The sequence below is a fragment of the Aethalodelphis obliquidens genome, unplaced genomic scaffold, assembly GCF_003676395.1.
Source record: "Aethalodelphis obliquidens isolate GAN/ISIS:26980383/991018 unplaced genomic scaffold, ASM367639v1 scaffold15, whole genome shotgun sequence".
Lineage (NCBI taxonomy): Eukaryota > Metazoa > Chordata > Mammalia > Artiodactyla > Delphinidae > Aethalodelphis > Aethalodelphis obliquidens.
The window spans coordinates 26,186,606-26,198,784 of record NW_020837959.1 but is presented as its reverse complement, the minus strand read 5'-3'; the positions used below and the strand labels follow the sequence as shown (position 1 = coordinate 26,198,784).

The window sequence follows — 12,179 nt, the reverse complement described above, 5'->3', positions numbered from 1 at the left end:
CTTTGTTCATTTTTTTCAGTGTTGAATTGGTTATTTTGGGGCTTAGTCTATATAAACGTTAGAATCACAAAATAACTTGCTGGGATTTTGATTGGGATTGCACTGAATCTATAGATCAAAGTGGGAAGAAATGGCATTTTGATGATGTTGAGTCTTCCTACTCATGAATATTGAATACCTCTCTATTCATGTTGTTCTTCTTTATGTCTTTCCTCAGAGTTTGGAGTTTTCCTTATATAGCTCTTGTACATATTTCGTTAGATTTATACATAAGTATTTCATTAAGGGGGATGCTAATGTAAATGATACTGTGTTTTTAATTTCAAATTCCACTTGTTCATTGCCAGTATATAGGCAATTGACTTTTGTATATTAACCTTGTATCCTGCAACCTTGATATAATAACTTATTAATTGCAGGTTATTTTTTTGTTGTTGATTTGTTTGGGTTTTCTACATGGACAATCATGTCATCTGCAAGCAACAACAGTTTCATTTCTTCCTTTCCAATCTGTATAACTTTTATTTCCTTTTCTTGTCTTACTACATTAGCTAGGATTTCCAGTATGATGTTGAAAAGCAGTGGTGAGGAGGGATATCCTTGCCTGGTATCTGATGTTATCAGGAAAGCTTTAAGTTTCTCATCATATTAGCTGTAGGTTCTTTATCAAGTTGAAGAATTTTCTCTCTATTCCTACTTTTCTAATAGTGGTGTTTGCTCGTTTGTTTTTTAATATGTAGTTAACATAGCTGGACTCACACTCCAAAATCTGTTTTCCCCGTAGAGGGCAGCAGCTAAATTTCTGTTCAAATCTTTTGGCCTTATCTGGGCCCCTTTAATCTGTCATGTGCAAGTAGAGTTCAGGTTTCAACTATGATCTGAGCAGAGAATTTGGAACTCTCCCTTTCTGGATCTCTCTTTTAAGAGATTTTTTCTCTTTCTTTCCAGCTGCAGTGATCACCCTAAACTTGGTGCTTTGTTTCTTGTTTCTTTAAGCCAGTATGACTGTGGGTTTCCATCCAAGTTTTAGCTCCTTTACTGGAGACTGCCTGTTAAAAATCACCTGATAAAATAACCTGTTACTATCTCCTTCAAGTTCTGACTTCTCTCCAGCTTCTACCTGACTTTTGTCATTCTCCAGCTTATTTAGGTCGTTGTTTTTTTTAAGCAGTTTTTAAAATCATGATGTATATTTGAATGATAACGTTGATGCTAGTGCAGAGAATTGGGCTTAGCAAACAAAAGATTGGATGCAGGAAGCCCCAAGTAACAGACTGATGATTTCCTGAAATGGGACAATAATCATAAGAATGGAGAAGGCCAAAAAAATGAGAACATCTACAAGCTCATATTGGCGAGCTTTGTGACTCTGAGCTACCACATTTGACCCATCTAAAATTTTCTTCGTTGTATAGAAAGGATCAGAAAAGAGGTTGAAGAAGTAGCAGCCATTATTATTAATTGCTTGTCACCTAACATTCATAAATGATGCAAAAGTAAAGAGAATTACCTGTAACTTTAAGCAAAAATACTCTTGTCTTGTTTCTCTTCATTTCACAGAAAATAAATTCAGGCATCTCCTGAAGTACCATTGATGTTCAATTGCAGAGTTGTATTATATCAAGTAGGAATTTTATCAGCTACTGGCAATAAAAGCCTGACTACAGTGGCTTAAATACCTAAGAGTTTATCATTTTACGTGTAAGAAACACAAAAGTGGGCTATCCACACTGGTACGAAGTTCTACAACGACAACGGGAATCCTTTCTTAATACATGGTTTCCATCCTCAAGAGCACAAGATGGCCACTAGAATTGCAACTGTCATATGTTATTAATTCAGGAAGGAATAAGTAGAAGGGCGAGGAGCAGAAAAACTCATCCAAGCTTTCTGTTAATAAGTCTTCTAATAAATCCCAGCCTATGACTTCTGCCTATATCTCTTTGACCAGTTACATGGTCATTCCTACCTATAAAGGAGGCTGGGAAGTACTTTTTTTTAAAGCTAGGACAATTGGTACCCTGAATCAAATTGAGATTATGTTACTAAGGATAAAGAGGAAAGTGGATATTGAATAAGCAACCAGCTGTCTCTGCCACATGTACAAAATGATTTTGTTGGAGCTCTCTCAACCAACTTAAGTCAAAAAACAAAAAAAAAAAGCATTGACCCAGATTAGCAAACTGTTATCTCTGTACAGGCATACCCAATCTAGGTACTCAAATGATCTTTGGGAAATTTTACTTCCTTTTACCTCTCACTTTTGCTTTTATCTGGATTGGAAACAGGCTTAGATGTGCTCTCCCCTCATAATGACAAGATAGCTACTAGAAAGACTAAGCTTACATTTTCTCAGTTAAGCAATCCCAGATGAAGGAGATCACCTGTTTCTTAATAATTTTAGAATGAGTCATAAGAGGGACTCATGGTCCTTGGTATCACTTGCCTATTCCTACAATCATTGTAGACAGGGCGTGTGCTCTCTGATTGGCCAGATCTGCATCAAGGACCCCATCTTCCTGGGTCAGTCCCGACTAAACCATATGAACTGAGTTGGAGGAGGCATGTTTCCCTAACCTAAACTCAATTCCAGCGAAAAGGTGATTGGGTACCATGCAAGCAAATACAGCAGACCTTGTGCAGAGGGCAAAAACTTTGAAGGAAAAAATTAATTTATGCACTTCCAGTCTAGAAATGAAAAGATAAAATAGGCAAAACAATGGTAATCTATAAATCCCTTGCATAATTCCTATTGTCTTCAATAATATTCAATAATACAATGTCTATAGGATGAAAGTTTACCACAAGCCAAGGCTGGTAATATTTTGAGCATTATGAAAAGCTTTTATAATTCTAAAGCAACTATGAAAATACCAAGGAGAAGATTTTCATAAGTATGCTATTTATAGGAATATTTAATTGTGGTAACTCCCTTAATACCTAAATCATGGAGATTCAAAGTGATGTACAATCATAAATTAATCCTCTCAACACTCCATAATGAAAAAGATTATGAGGAGAATAAGGCACAAAGGAATGACGGGTTTTTTCCCAAGTTCACGAATTGAATCAGCAGCCAACCAAAGCTGCTGACTCGCAAAATATATGACTCATTCTGCTCAACATTTCCACACCTTATTTTAGCTTATCACAACTATTGGTCTTTAGGGGCATTTGTTCGTAAGTGATTGGCAGAAAATGAAAATGGCCGTATGTTTGCAGCTTAGCATCATCTGCCCTAGGGGAATAATAAACAAAAGAGGAGAGCACGAATACTCAAATGAAAAAAGCAAATAGGGCACAGTGAAAAATCTATGGACAAAATTTGCCAGTAGCTAAAAATAACTGAGTGGAGTATAAATTGGGGTATCAGAACTCTCAGTATTTGGTATGACAGTGAGTACACTTAGAAAGGTTTTTTATTTTGTTTTCTTTTAACATAATATCATACTTATAGAAAAGTTTCAAAAGTAGTACAGAGAATTCTGGAATACACGCCACCCAGATTCCTCAAATGTTAACTTTTATTGTACTCACAACCTTCTTCATTCCCTCTCTCTCTCTCTCTCTCTCTCTCTCTCTCTCTTGTGTGTGCACGCGTGCATCCAAGCATGCTTGCACATACCCACCCACAACCATACCCCCAACACACAAACCTCTGAATCCTTTAAGAGTAAGTTTCAGATACAATGCTTCTTTCCTGCTATATACTTCAGTGTGTATTTCCTAAAACCAAGAACATCTTATATAGCCACAGTACAATTTTCAAAACTAGGAAATTAATACTGATATAACACTATTATTTACTATACACTCCTTATTCAGATTTCACTAATTGTCCAGTAATGTCAATTATAGCAAAAGAAATTTAAGATCATGCATCACATTCAGTTGTCATATCTTTTTACTTTCCTTCAGCATGGAAGTCCCGAGATGTTCTTTGTATTTTATGAAGCAGATATTTTTGAAGAGTACAGGACAAGGATTTTGTAGAGTGCCCTTCAAATTAAGGTTTGTCTGATGTTTTCTCATGATTAGATTCAAGTTATGCACTTTTGGTAGGAATATCATAGAAATGAGGCTGTGTTCCTCTCAGTGTACCACATTAGGAGGCATATGCTGTTTATTTGTCCCATTATTGTTGAAGTTAACATTGATCATTTGGCTAAGGTGGTATCTTTCATGTTTCTCCACTGTAACATTATTATCTCTTATAATTAATAAATGCTTTATGGAAACATACTTTGAGATTATGTAACTATCTTAATACTCCTCAAAAATTTACACACCAGTGTTAGCATCTATTGATGACTACTGCCTGAATTAATTAGAATGAATATCTTTTCATTAAACCTGTTTTTAAAATGTATACCAGTCATGCCATGCTAAGTGTTAACATAGTCATAGGACTTTCATTATAGGTGAATTCTTATAATCTAGAAAACACTATAATCAATGAGGAGGAGGTGAGATACAATTTCAATATGCCTAATAATGATCTAAGAACCATCAATAACCATGAGTGATCTTATTAGGGGGATGAAAATGTTCTAAAACTGACTCAATAAAGCTACTAATTGCATGACTGAATTATACACCTGAAATGAGCAATTTTATGGTATGTGAAATATATCTCATTAAAGGTAAAAAATATAGGAAGAAATATGAGTTAAGGAAATAATAAAAATGATTTAAATCAGAACACAGAAGCAAAGGCCAGTGAGAGCAACCATTCAGAGTCATGATTTGCATAAATAACAACTTGCACCTAAATCAAAGGTTCTTAACCTTCTTTTATAACATGGACCCCTTTGGCAGTCTGATAAAGCCTATGGATTCCTACTAGTAATAATGTTTTTAAATTCAAATGTAGTCAGCACTTCTTATATAGTTTGCATTTTTTAATTGTAAAATCCATTCCCCCTTTAATCTGATATGTTACTCTGTGTCTAACTAGGCATGAATAAGTGCCGGTGTGTAGCCAAGTAGGACCATTAAAGCTGCCCTGATGTTAAGAACCTAGGTGAGCTTAAGAGCAATTCAAGGGACAACAGTGTTTGAAAAAAATGTAGATTGATTGATTTTCATCTTTGTGGTTATGTGGACATTTGTATTAGTACTAAATAAGTTATGCATGTTAAAAATTTATTGCTGTTATATGTGAGATAGATATACTCATCATGTGGTCCCTAGCAATGGCTGGCTTGTTATGTTTCAATAAATATTTTTTTATTAAATGAAAATAAATGGTTTGAATATATAGGATTACAAAGAAAATCATTGAAAAAATGTTGAAAATTTTTTCAATATTTCAAAATATTGAAAAACTTAATATTATTTTTGTACTATAAAAATATATGAGCTTTAAAAAATACACTAAATAACAATAGATTTAAAATATAGGCAACTCAAATTTAAATTTTATTTTTCCCAACTCTTAGTGTGAAGACTGTTGTTACTTAAAATGAATAAGAATGATAAACTTTCTTTGACAGAGCAATATACATGTCGTATGACATCCAGTTGACTTCCACTTTTTGTTTTTTGGCTTCAAGTGCTGACAATCCAGATTCTTAAAAACATATTATCGTAAATCTAATTAAAGTTTCCATAGCTTGCTTAACAAGGAATGGGTAGATTCTCTCAAGGAATATCAAAAATCTCTAAAGCTATTTGAGTTAAATTTCTATTATGAGGTTATATAGCTTCACCATATGGAGGCCCAGAGTTGCTCTGCATTTGGCCAGCTCCACTGCAAGGGTGTCTGTGGACAGGGAGGCTGAGCGCTAACACTGCAGTACTTTTGAGGGAGTGATGAGCATAAGTGGTATTTTTAGAGATATTCAACAACTTCACTGTGATTTGAAAGTCTCGGTGATTCCTATTGGTTTATAAGGTCACAGAGACTAAGATTTTTGCCAACATTCATACTTGGAGGACTTTCTAAATTTCAGTTAAATATTACTGAAAATAAAGATGTAAATGTTTTTACCCATCAAGTTCAACTACCCACTGAATTCTATCCATGGACAGTTTGGGCATCCAAGGACTCCAGGTTAAGAACTCCTGATATAAACAGATACAGTAAATAGAATTTATAATCCTCACATTTTGACTATTTGGTACAGTTACATAACTCCTAAAGACAGCATAAATATATATATAAAGCCAAGATGTTTTAAGAGAAAAGGAAAATTCCTGGTTTTGTCAAGTCTAAAGACTCAAAAATAGAATCCTAACTCGTAGTTTCTTTCAAGATTCTTCCTCATAAAATGTGATCAAAATACTTAGCTCTGTTAAAAAAAAAAAAAAATCCGGTGATGAGGCATCTCTTTCTGCATTTTATTTCTAGCATTATTCCAGCCTGGGGTTTTTCTGCCTCATCACTTGTGATAGGAAGAAATTGATTTTTGTCTCTTATTTTTATTGCCAGTTTGGGCCTGCCTTTTTATTTTTTTGTTCTCATCTAAATTTAGATGTTGAATTCTTAAACTCATTGCAAGAAGGAGAAGTCCAGTAATTTGACCTTGAGCAGTTAATTCTTTCCCATTACAAAATTAATTTTGTCCCAAAATATGTTATCAAGTCCTTTTGCTCTCTGAAAGAAAAAGATTAGAGGTGAGTTTTCTGCTACCTATATACTAATCAAAAGAAAAATTTCTGGAATTAGGAATTGGGATATAATAAAAGTTAAATTGCTGGAAGTCGGATTTGTGCTTTAATCCGTATTATGCCAAATCGGGCGCTTCTAAGACTGTCTTTGAACCTCGGTTCTCCTTATATGGAAAACGAGTGGTAATTTGTTATGTAATCTCTAAGGTACTTTCTACCTCTAAATTTTCAAAAATTTAAAAATTTAACAAGTCAGTACCGTATCTGCTGGACTATTTTAGTGCCCACCCTGCTTGATCTGGCTGGTCTGTCCATCCCCTAGCATTTATGAGTTTCTCTTGTTAGCAACTCACAGCTGTCCCTAACCCAGGAGAACTGCTCTCTTCCCTTCAGCAGAACGGGAGACTGGAGCAGCCACACCCTGAGGGATATAGCCCCCATCAAATAATTGACTGACAAGAGACACAAAAGCTGGCTGCCTTCCCGCAAGATGAGAAAAGAATTTCCCATGGGACTGGACTGAAGCTAGCATCCCAGTGAGATTACATCCCTGCTAAGCTTTTATCCCCTGTACTAACCTGCCTCTCTCACCCCCATTCTCCTGAGATCATGCTCTCAACTAATCATTTCAACGAGAATCTCCATCTCAGGCTTTGCTTCTAGGGAACTTGACATAAGATAGCATCTTATAGTAGGCATTCAGCAAATCTCTGTGGACTGACTGAATTAATGGAATTAATCTGTTTAATATTAATCATAAAAGTTATAGACCAAGCCTAAGAAAGCTTCATATAGTTTTTAGCAATAACTATGTGTTGAAAATCTTTCCTAGCAAGTACTATGAACATGTCTGTCTGTGAATTTGCCTCTGCCCCTTTCTGATAAAATTAATTCATTTCCAGAAGGAGCTTCCCCCAAATACTGATTCAATGTTCAGCAGTATGAGCTATCCTTAACCCTAACCACTGGCCCAAGTGATCAAAGTAATGAACTCAATATTAGTGAGGAAAGGAAAGCTGACAGCTCATATTCCCAGAGTTCAGTGCCTTTGATTATTCATTTCTAATCCAAGGGGGTACATTATCAACTTATTAGCAATACAGTATTAAGAATGTATGAGAAGACAATGCAGTAAGTGCCTAAATGCAAGGCTAACTTTCAATTATTCAGTGATAGAGTTGAGTAATGTAGATGTGTGGGATGGGAATGGATTATACAGCTCGTACCAAACCACAGAGAACAGACAACACTCTCATTTATCAACATATCTTCTTTTAACTAATAGCACAGTTGTTGTTGTTGTTGTTGTTTTTTCAGTGCAAAAAGCAGTGTGTAAGTTTCGAAACTTTTTACTGGAAAGAAATTTCCTGTAATTACTCCTCGGAACAATCACAAATACAAGAGTAGCTCCTGTTTTGTAAGAAGAGTAAAATCCCAGATACAACTGTTTGGATTCTAGCTCCATTGGTGCATGGACCCTGTCTCTACTCAGCTCTAGTTGTCAGTCCCCTGGCCTCAGATTGTTATCTTTCAGTGGGTATTCAGTGTTAATGAGCATCTGTTTGGAGATCCTAAATACATTCTTAGTTAAATGTAGTATAAAGTTTACTATTTGCGCTTGTACTTCTTGTGAAAGTGCAGTTGAGCAGAAAAAAATGCTCTTCGTTAATAATTTGTCCATGATTAAACTGCATTTACATGTTATTATGGGGCTTTATATATTACAGTGCAAGAAAACAAAAAACACTGTAGGATTTGTTTTATCCATCATGAAGAGAAAACTCAGCGTTCTGTTTACTTTTAGAGGCTATAAGAGAATGTATATATGTATATATATATATGTATATATATATCTATCTTTCTGCTTATTACAGAATATAAGATCAGCCACAGTCTTCAACCCACTTAAGTCTGAATATTCTAAACTTCTTGAGTGAAACAACTGTTTCTTAAAATGTTTGTATTCCCCACGGAGCCTAGCATACTGCAGACATTTTTCAACATGTGGGAAAAAATATTGAATATCCTTGCGTCCATTTGCTAGGGCTGTTGTAACAAAGTAACACGGTCTCAGTGGCTTAAACAACAGAAATTTATTTCTCACAGTTCTGGAGGCTAGGAAGCCCAAGATCAAGTTGTCAGCCAGTTTGGTTTCTTCGGAGGCCCCTCTCCTTGCCTTGCAGATATCCACCTTCCCACTGTGTCCTCACATGGTCTTTCCTCTGTTACTATGTCTATGTCCTAATCTCTTCTTATAAGGACACCAGTCATGTTGGATCAGTGCCCACCCATACGACCTCACTGTACCTTAATGACCTCTTTGAAAGGTACTATCTCCAAATATTCTATGGTACTGGAGGTTAGGACTTCAACATAAGAATTTGGGGGGGACACAATTCAGCCTATAACACTCCTTTATATCGGTCTTATAAATTTATAATTCTAGTTTATATACTAAGAGAAAGCAAAAATAAGTACTTAAATTATTTTAAAATAAGAGTTATGAATTATAGAATCACTCTTTTTCTAGCCATTTGTTTGGAAAATTATGAGTACTAATTAACGTTTAGTAGTTGTCATAAGCTATATTAACATTCCATCTGAGCAGAAGCAACTATTAATGAAGCTGATGAGATAAATTGTTTCCATTCCCCAAACTAGAATATAGAGCTCTAGTTCTACATAAATAGAATATAGAATATAGAACTCATAGAAATAGAACTCACTGATTAAAATAAATATGGGCCTTTTCATTGATACACTTTTTCTAAAGGGAACATTTAACAATGTTTGAAGCAGGCATTTGGAATTGCAGTACGTCATCATGTGTTATGTTTCGTAAACAAGATAATTATATTGCCTTTCACCATACAAACTAAGTTATAAAATTACTTTGAATGTCAGTTAAGTGAGGAAAAACCTGGGGGTGTTTTTCAGCAGGATTACTTTTCTTTGTTCTAACTATAATTAAATCCATTTTATTTATATGGAGGAACTTCTATCTTGTAAAAAATAAAATATTAAAACAAACTGCACTTTGGAATTCTGGCTTTTTTTAACCAAAATAGGTTGGGATCATCAGAAGATAATGTTATAATATCCTGGGAAAATGGAAAGAAGGGAAAGATTTCTTTATGTTTTCAAGTAACTGTTCTTTTCATCTTATGTGCATAAGAGTTATTAAATTTGTGTGCATAGAGTTGTTCATCATATTTGCTTATTATCCTTTTATTGGATGTGGGGTCTGTAGTGATATCCCCTCTTTTATTCCTGAATTAGTATTTTGTGCCACTCTCTCTCTTTTTTGTCAGTCTTGCTAGAGGTTTATCAATTTTACTTTTTTTCCCAAAGAACCAGCTTTTTTTTTCATTGACTTTCTGTATTGTTTTTCTGTTTTCAATTTGATTGATTTCTGATTAATGTTTATTATTTCCTTCATTCTTCTTGCTTTAGTTTTATTTTTTCTCTTCTTTTGCTAGTTCCTAAATTGAAAACTTACATTATTGATCTGAGACTTTTCTTCCTTTCTAATATAAATATTTAATGCCACAAATATCCTAGTAAGCACTGCTTTAGCTTCTGTCCCTCAATTTTAAGAGTAGTTGCATATTAAGATTATTAGCACTTTGTATTATGTATCATCAACATTTCTCCCAATTTGTCAATTATACTTTGTCTTAGTTTATGTTTTCTTTTTCTAATAAATTTATTTATTTATTTTGGGCTGCATTGGGTCTTCATTGCTGCGTGCGGGCTTTCTCTAGTTGCAGCAAACGGGGTGCTCTTTGTTGAGGTGCGTGGACTTCTCATTGCAGTGGCTTCTCTTTCTTGTCGAGCATGGGTTCTAGGTGCATGGGCTTCAGTAGTTGTAGCACACAGGCTCAGTAGTTGTGGCTTGCGGGCTCTAGATCGTAGATTCAGTAGTTGTGGTGCACGGGCTTATTTGCTCCACGGCATGTGGAATCTGCCTGGACCAGAGCTCGAACCCATGTCCCCTGCATTGGCAGGTGGATTCTTAACCACTGCGCCACCAGGGAAGTCCTATGGTTTTCTTGTGCAAAATTTTTTAATTTATTATGTAGTCAAATTTATTATTTTCTTATTGCTTCTGGATTTTGAGTCATGATTAGAAAGTCTTTCATTACATGGAGGTTGAGGAGGAATTCATCTATTTTTCCTTTGGTACTTGTATGATGTTTTTAAATTTACATGTAGATACTTAATCCACTTGGAGTTTATTTTTGTGTATGGTGTGAGATATTAATCTAATTTTATCTTTCTACAAATGGCTACCCAGTTGTCACAGCACCATGTACTAAAAAGTCTATCTTTAACCCAGTGATTTGTGTAGTCACCTTTCTCATGTACTAAATTTCCATAAATATTTGGATCTAATTCTATCTAGTCTATTATATTCCACTGGCCTGTTTGTCTATTCATGTGCCAGTACCACACTATTTTAATTATGGAGGATTTATATTTACTATGTTTTAATACCTGGTAGGGCTAGTTCCCTGGTAGTGTTTCCTTTTTTCAGTGTTTTCCTGGCTACTCTTGCCTGTTTGTTTTTTTATATGAACTTTAGTATCAAGTTGTATAACTCCATAAGAGCTTATTAGTATTTGTATTGATTCTATGTTAAATTTAATCTTGTTAAATTAAGTCCCAAATTTAAGGTCTAAGGATTTTAATATCCTAACTCATTCAATTTATTCTATATCCCTTCTAATTTTATTTTATCATAGATTTGAAGGGTATGCCCTCAACATCAATCATATCATGATCCATGCCATTTATCACAGTGTGATACATTACTGGGCCAAGAATACTCTTCTGTATTGATATACTAGACATGTCCCTCTCAGGTGACATTGACCTGTGAATCTTTTGGGAATGGGTGTTCCACTCTTTTCTAATCCAAGCCATCCATTCAATCCATATTTCCCTAAATGGTTTATAAGTATATCATGATCCATTTGTCATATATTCTACTATGGTTCAAGTCACACTAGATCTAAGCCATTTTTACTATCTGCTCTAAAAACAAACATAAAAGTCCTATCTTTTAGAAAAATGTATGAAGCCAGAGACTTAGAAGCAGTTGGCCTAATTGATTAGTAAATGTAAAAACTCGATTACAGTTCCAGTTTGGGAGAAAAAAATACCCTGAAGCCAAGGAGTCTGTCTTACAGAATACATTTATACACTTTGAGTCAGAGACTTGTATGGTACTCTCTACCCCTAATGTATGGTAGTAGGAATCAAGGGGTAGAAGTAGCAGTGGCTTCTCTTACTACTATGCCTAGCAACCCACTTATAGAATCTTTGCTTCCTGTCCTAGCAGTTTTGAGCTCCACTGGTTTGAAGGTCTTAGTTCTCAGGAGGGAATGCTTCCACCAGAAGACAAAATAATGGTTCTATCGAATTGGAAGATAAGATTACCACCTTGTCATTTGAAGGTGACAGGAAAAAAAGTTACTCTACTGGCTGGTATAACTGATCCCAATTACTAAGGGGAAGTTGTGTTGCTACCACACATAGAGGCAAAGAATAGTATGTCTGGAACC

General features: G+C 35.0%; 1 long non-coding RNA gene across 1 annotated transcript; it reads left to right on the top strand.

The window, feature by feature from the left end:
- Window positions 1–537: 537 nt before the first annotated feature.
- On the top strand, window positions 538–7,161 carry LOC113625450 (uncharacterized). The gene is made up of 3 exons (XR_003434684.1): window positions 538–4,011; window positions 4,958–5,023; window positions 7,006–7,161. It is a non-coding gene; the product is annotated as an uncharacterized LOC113625450 (long non-coding RNA).
- The last annotated feature ends 5,018 nt before the right edge of the window (window positions 7,162–12,179 follow it).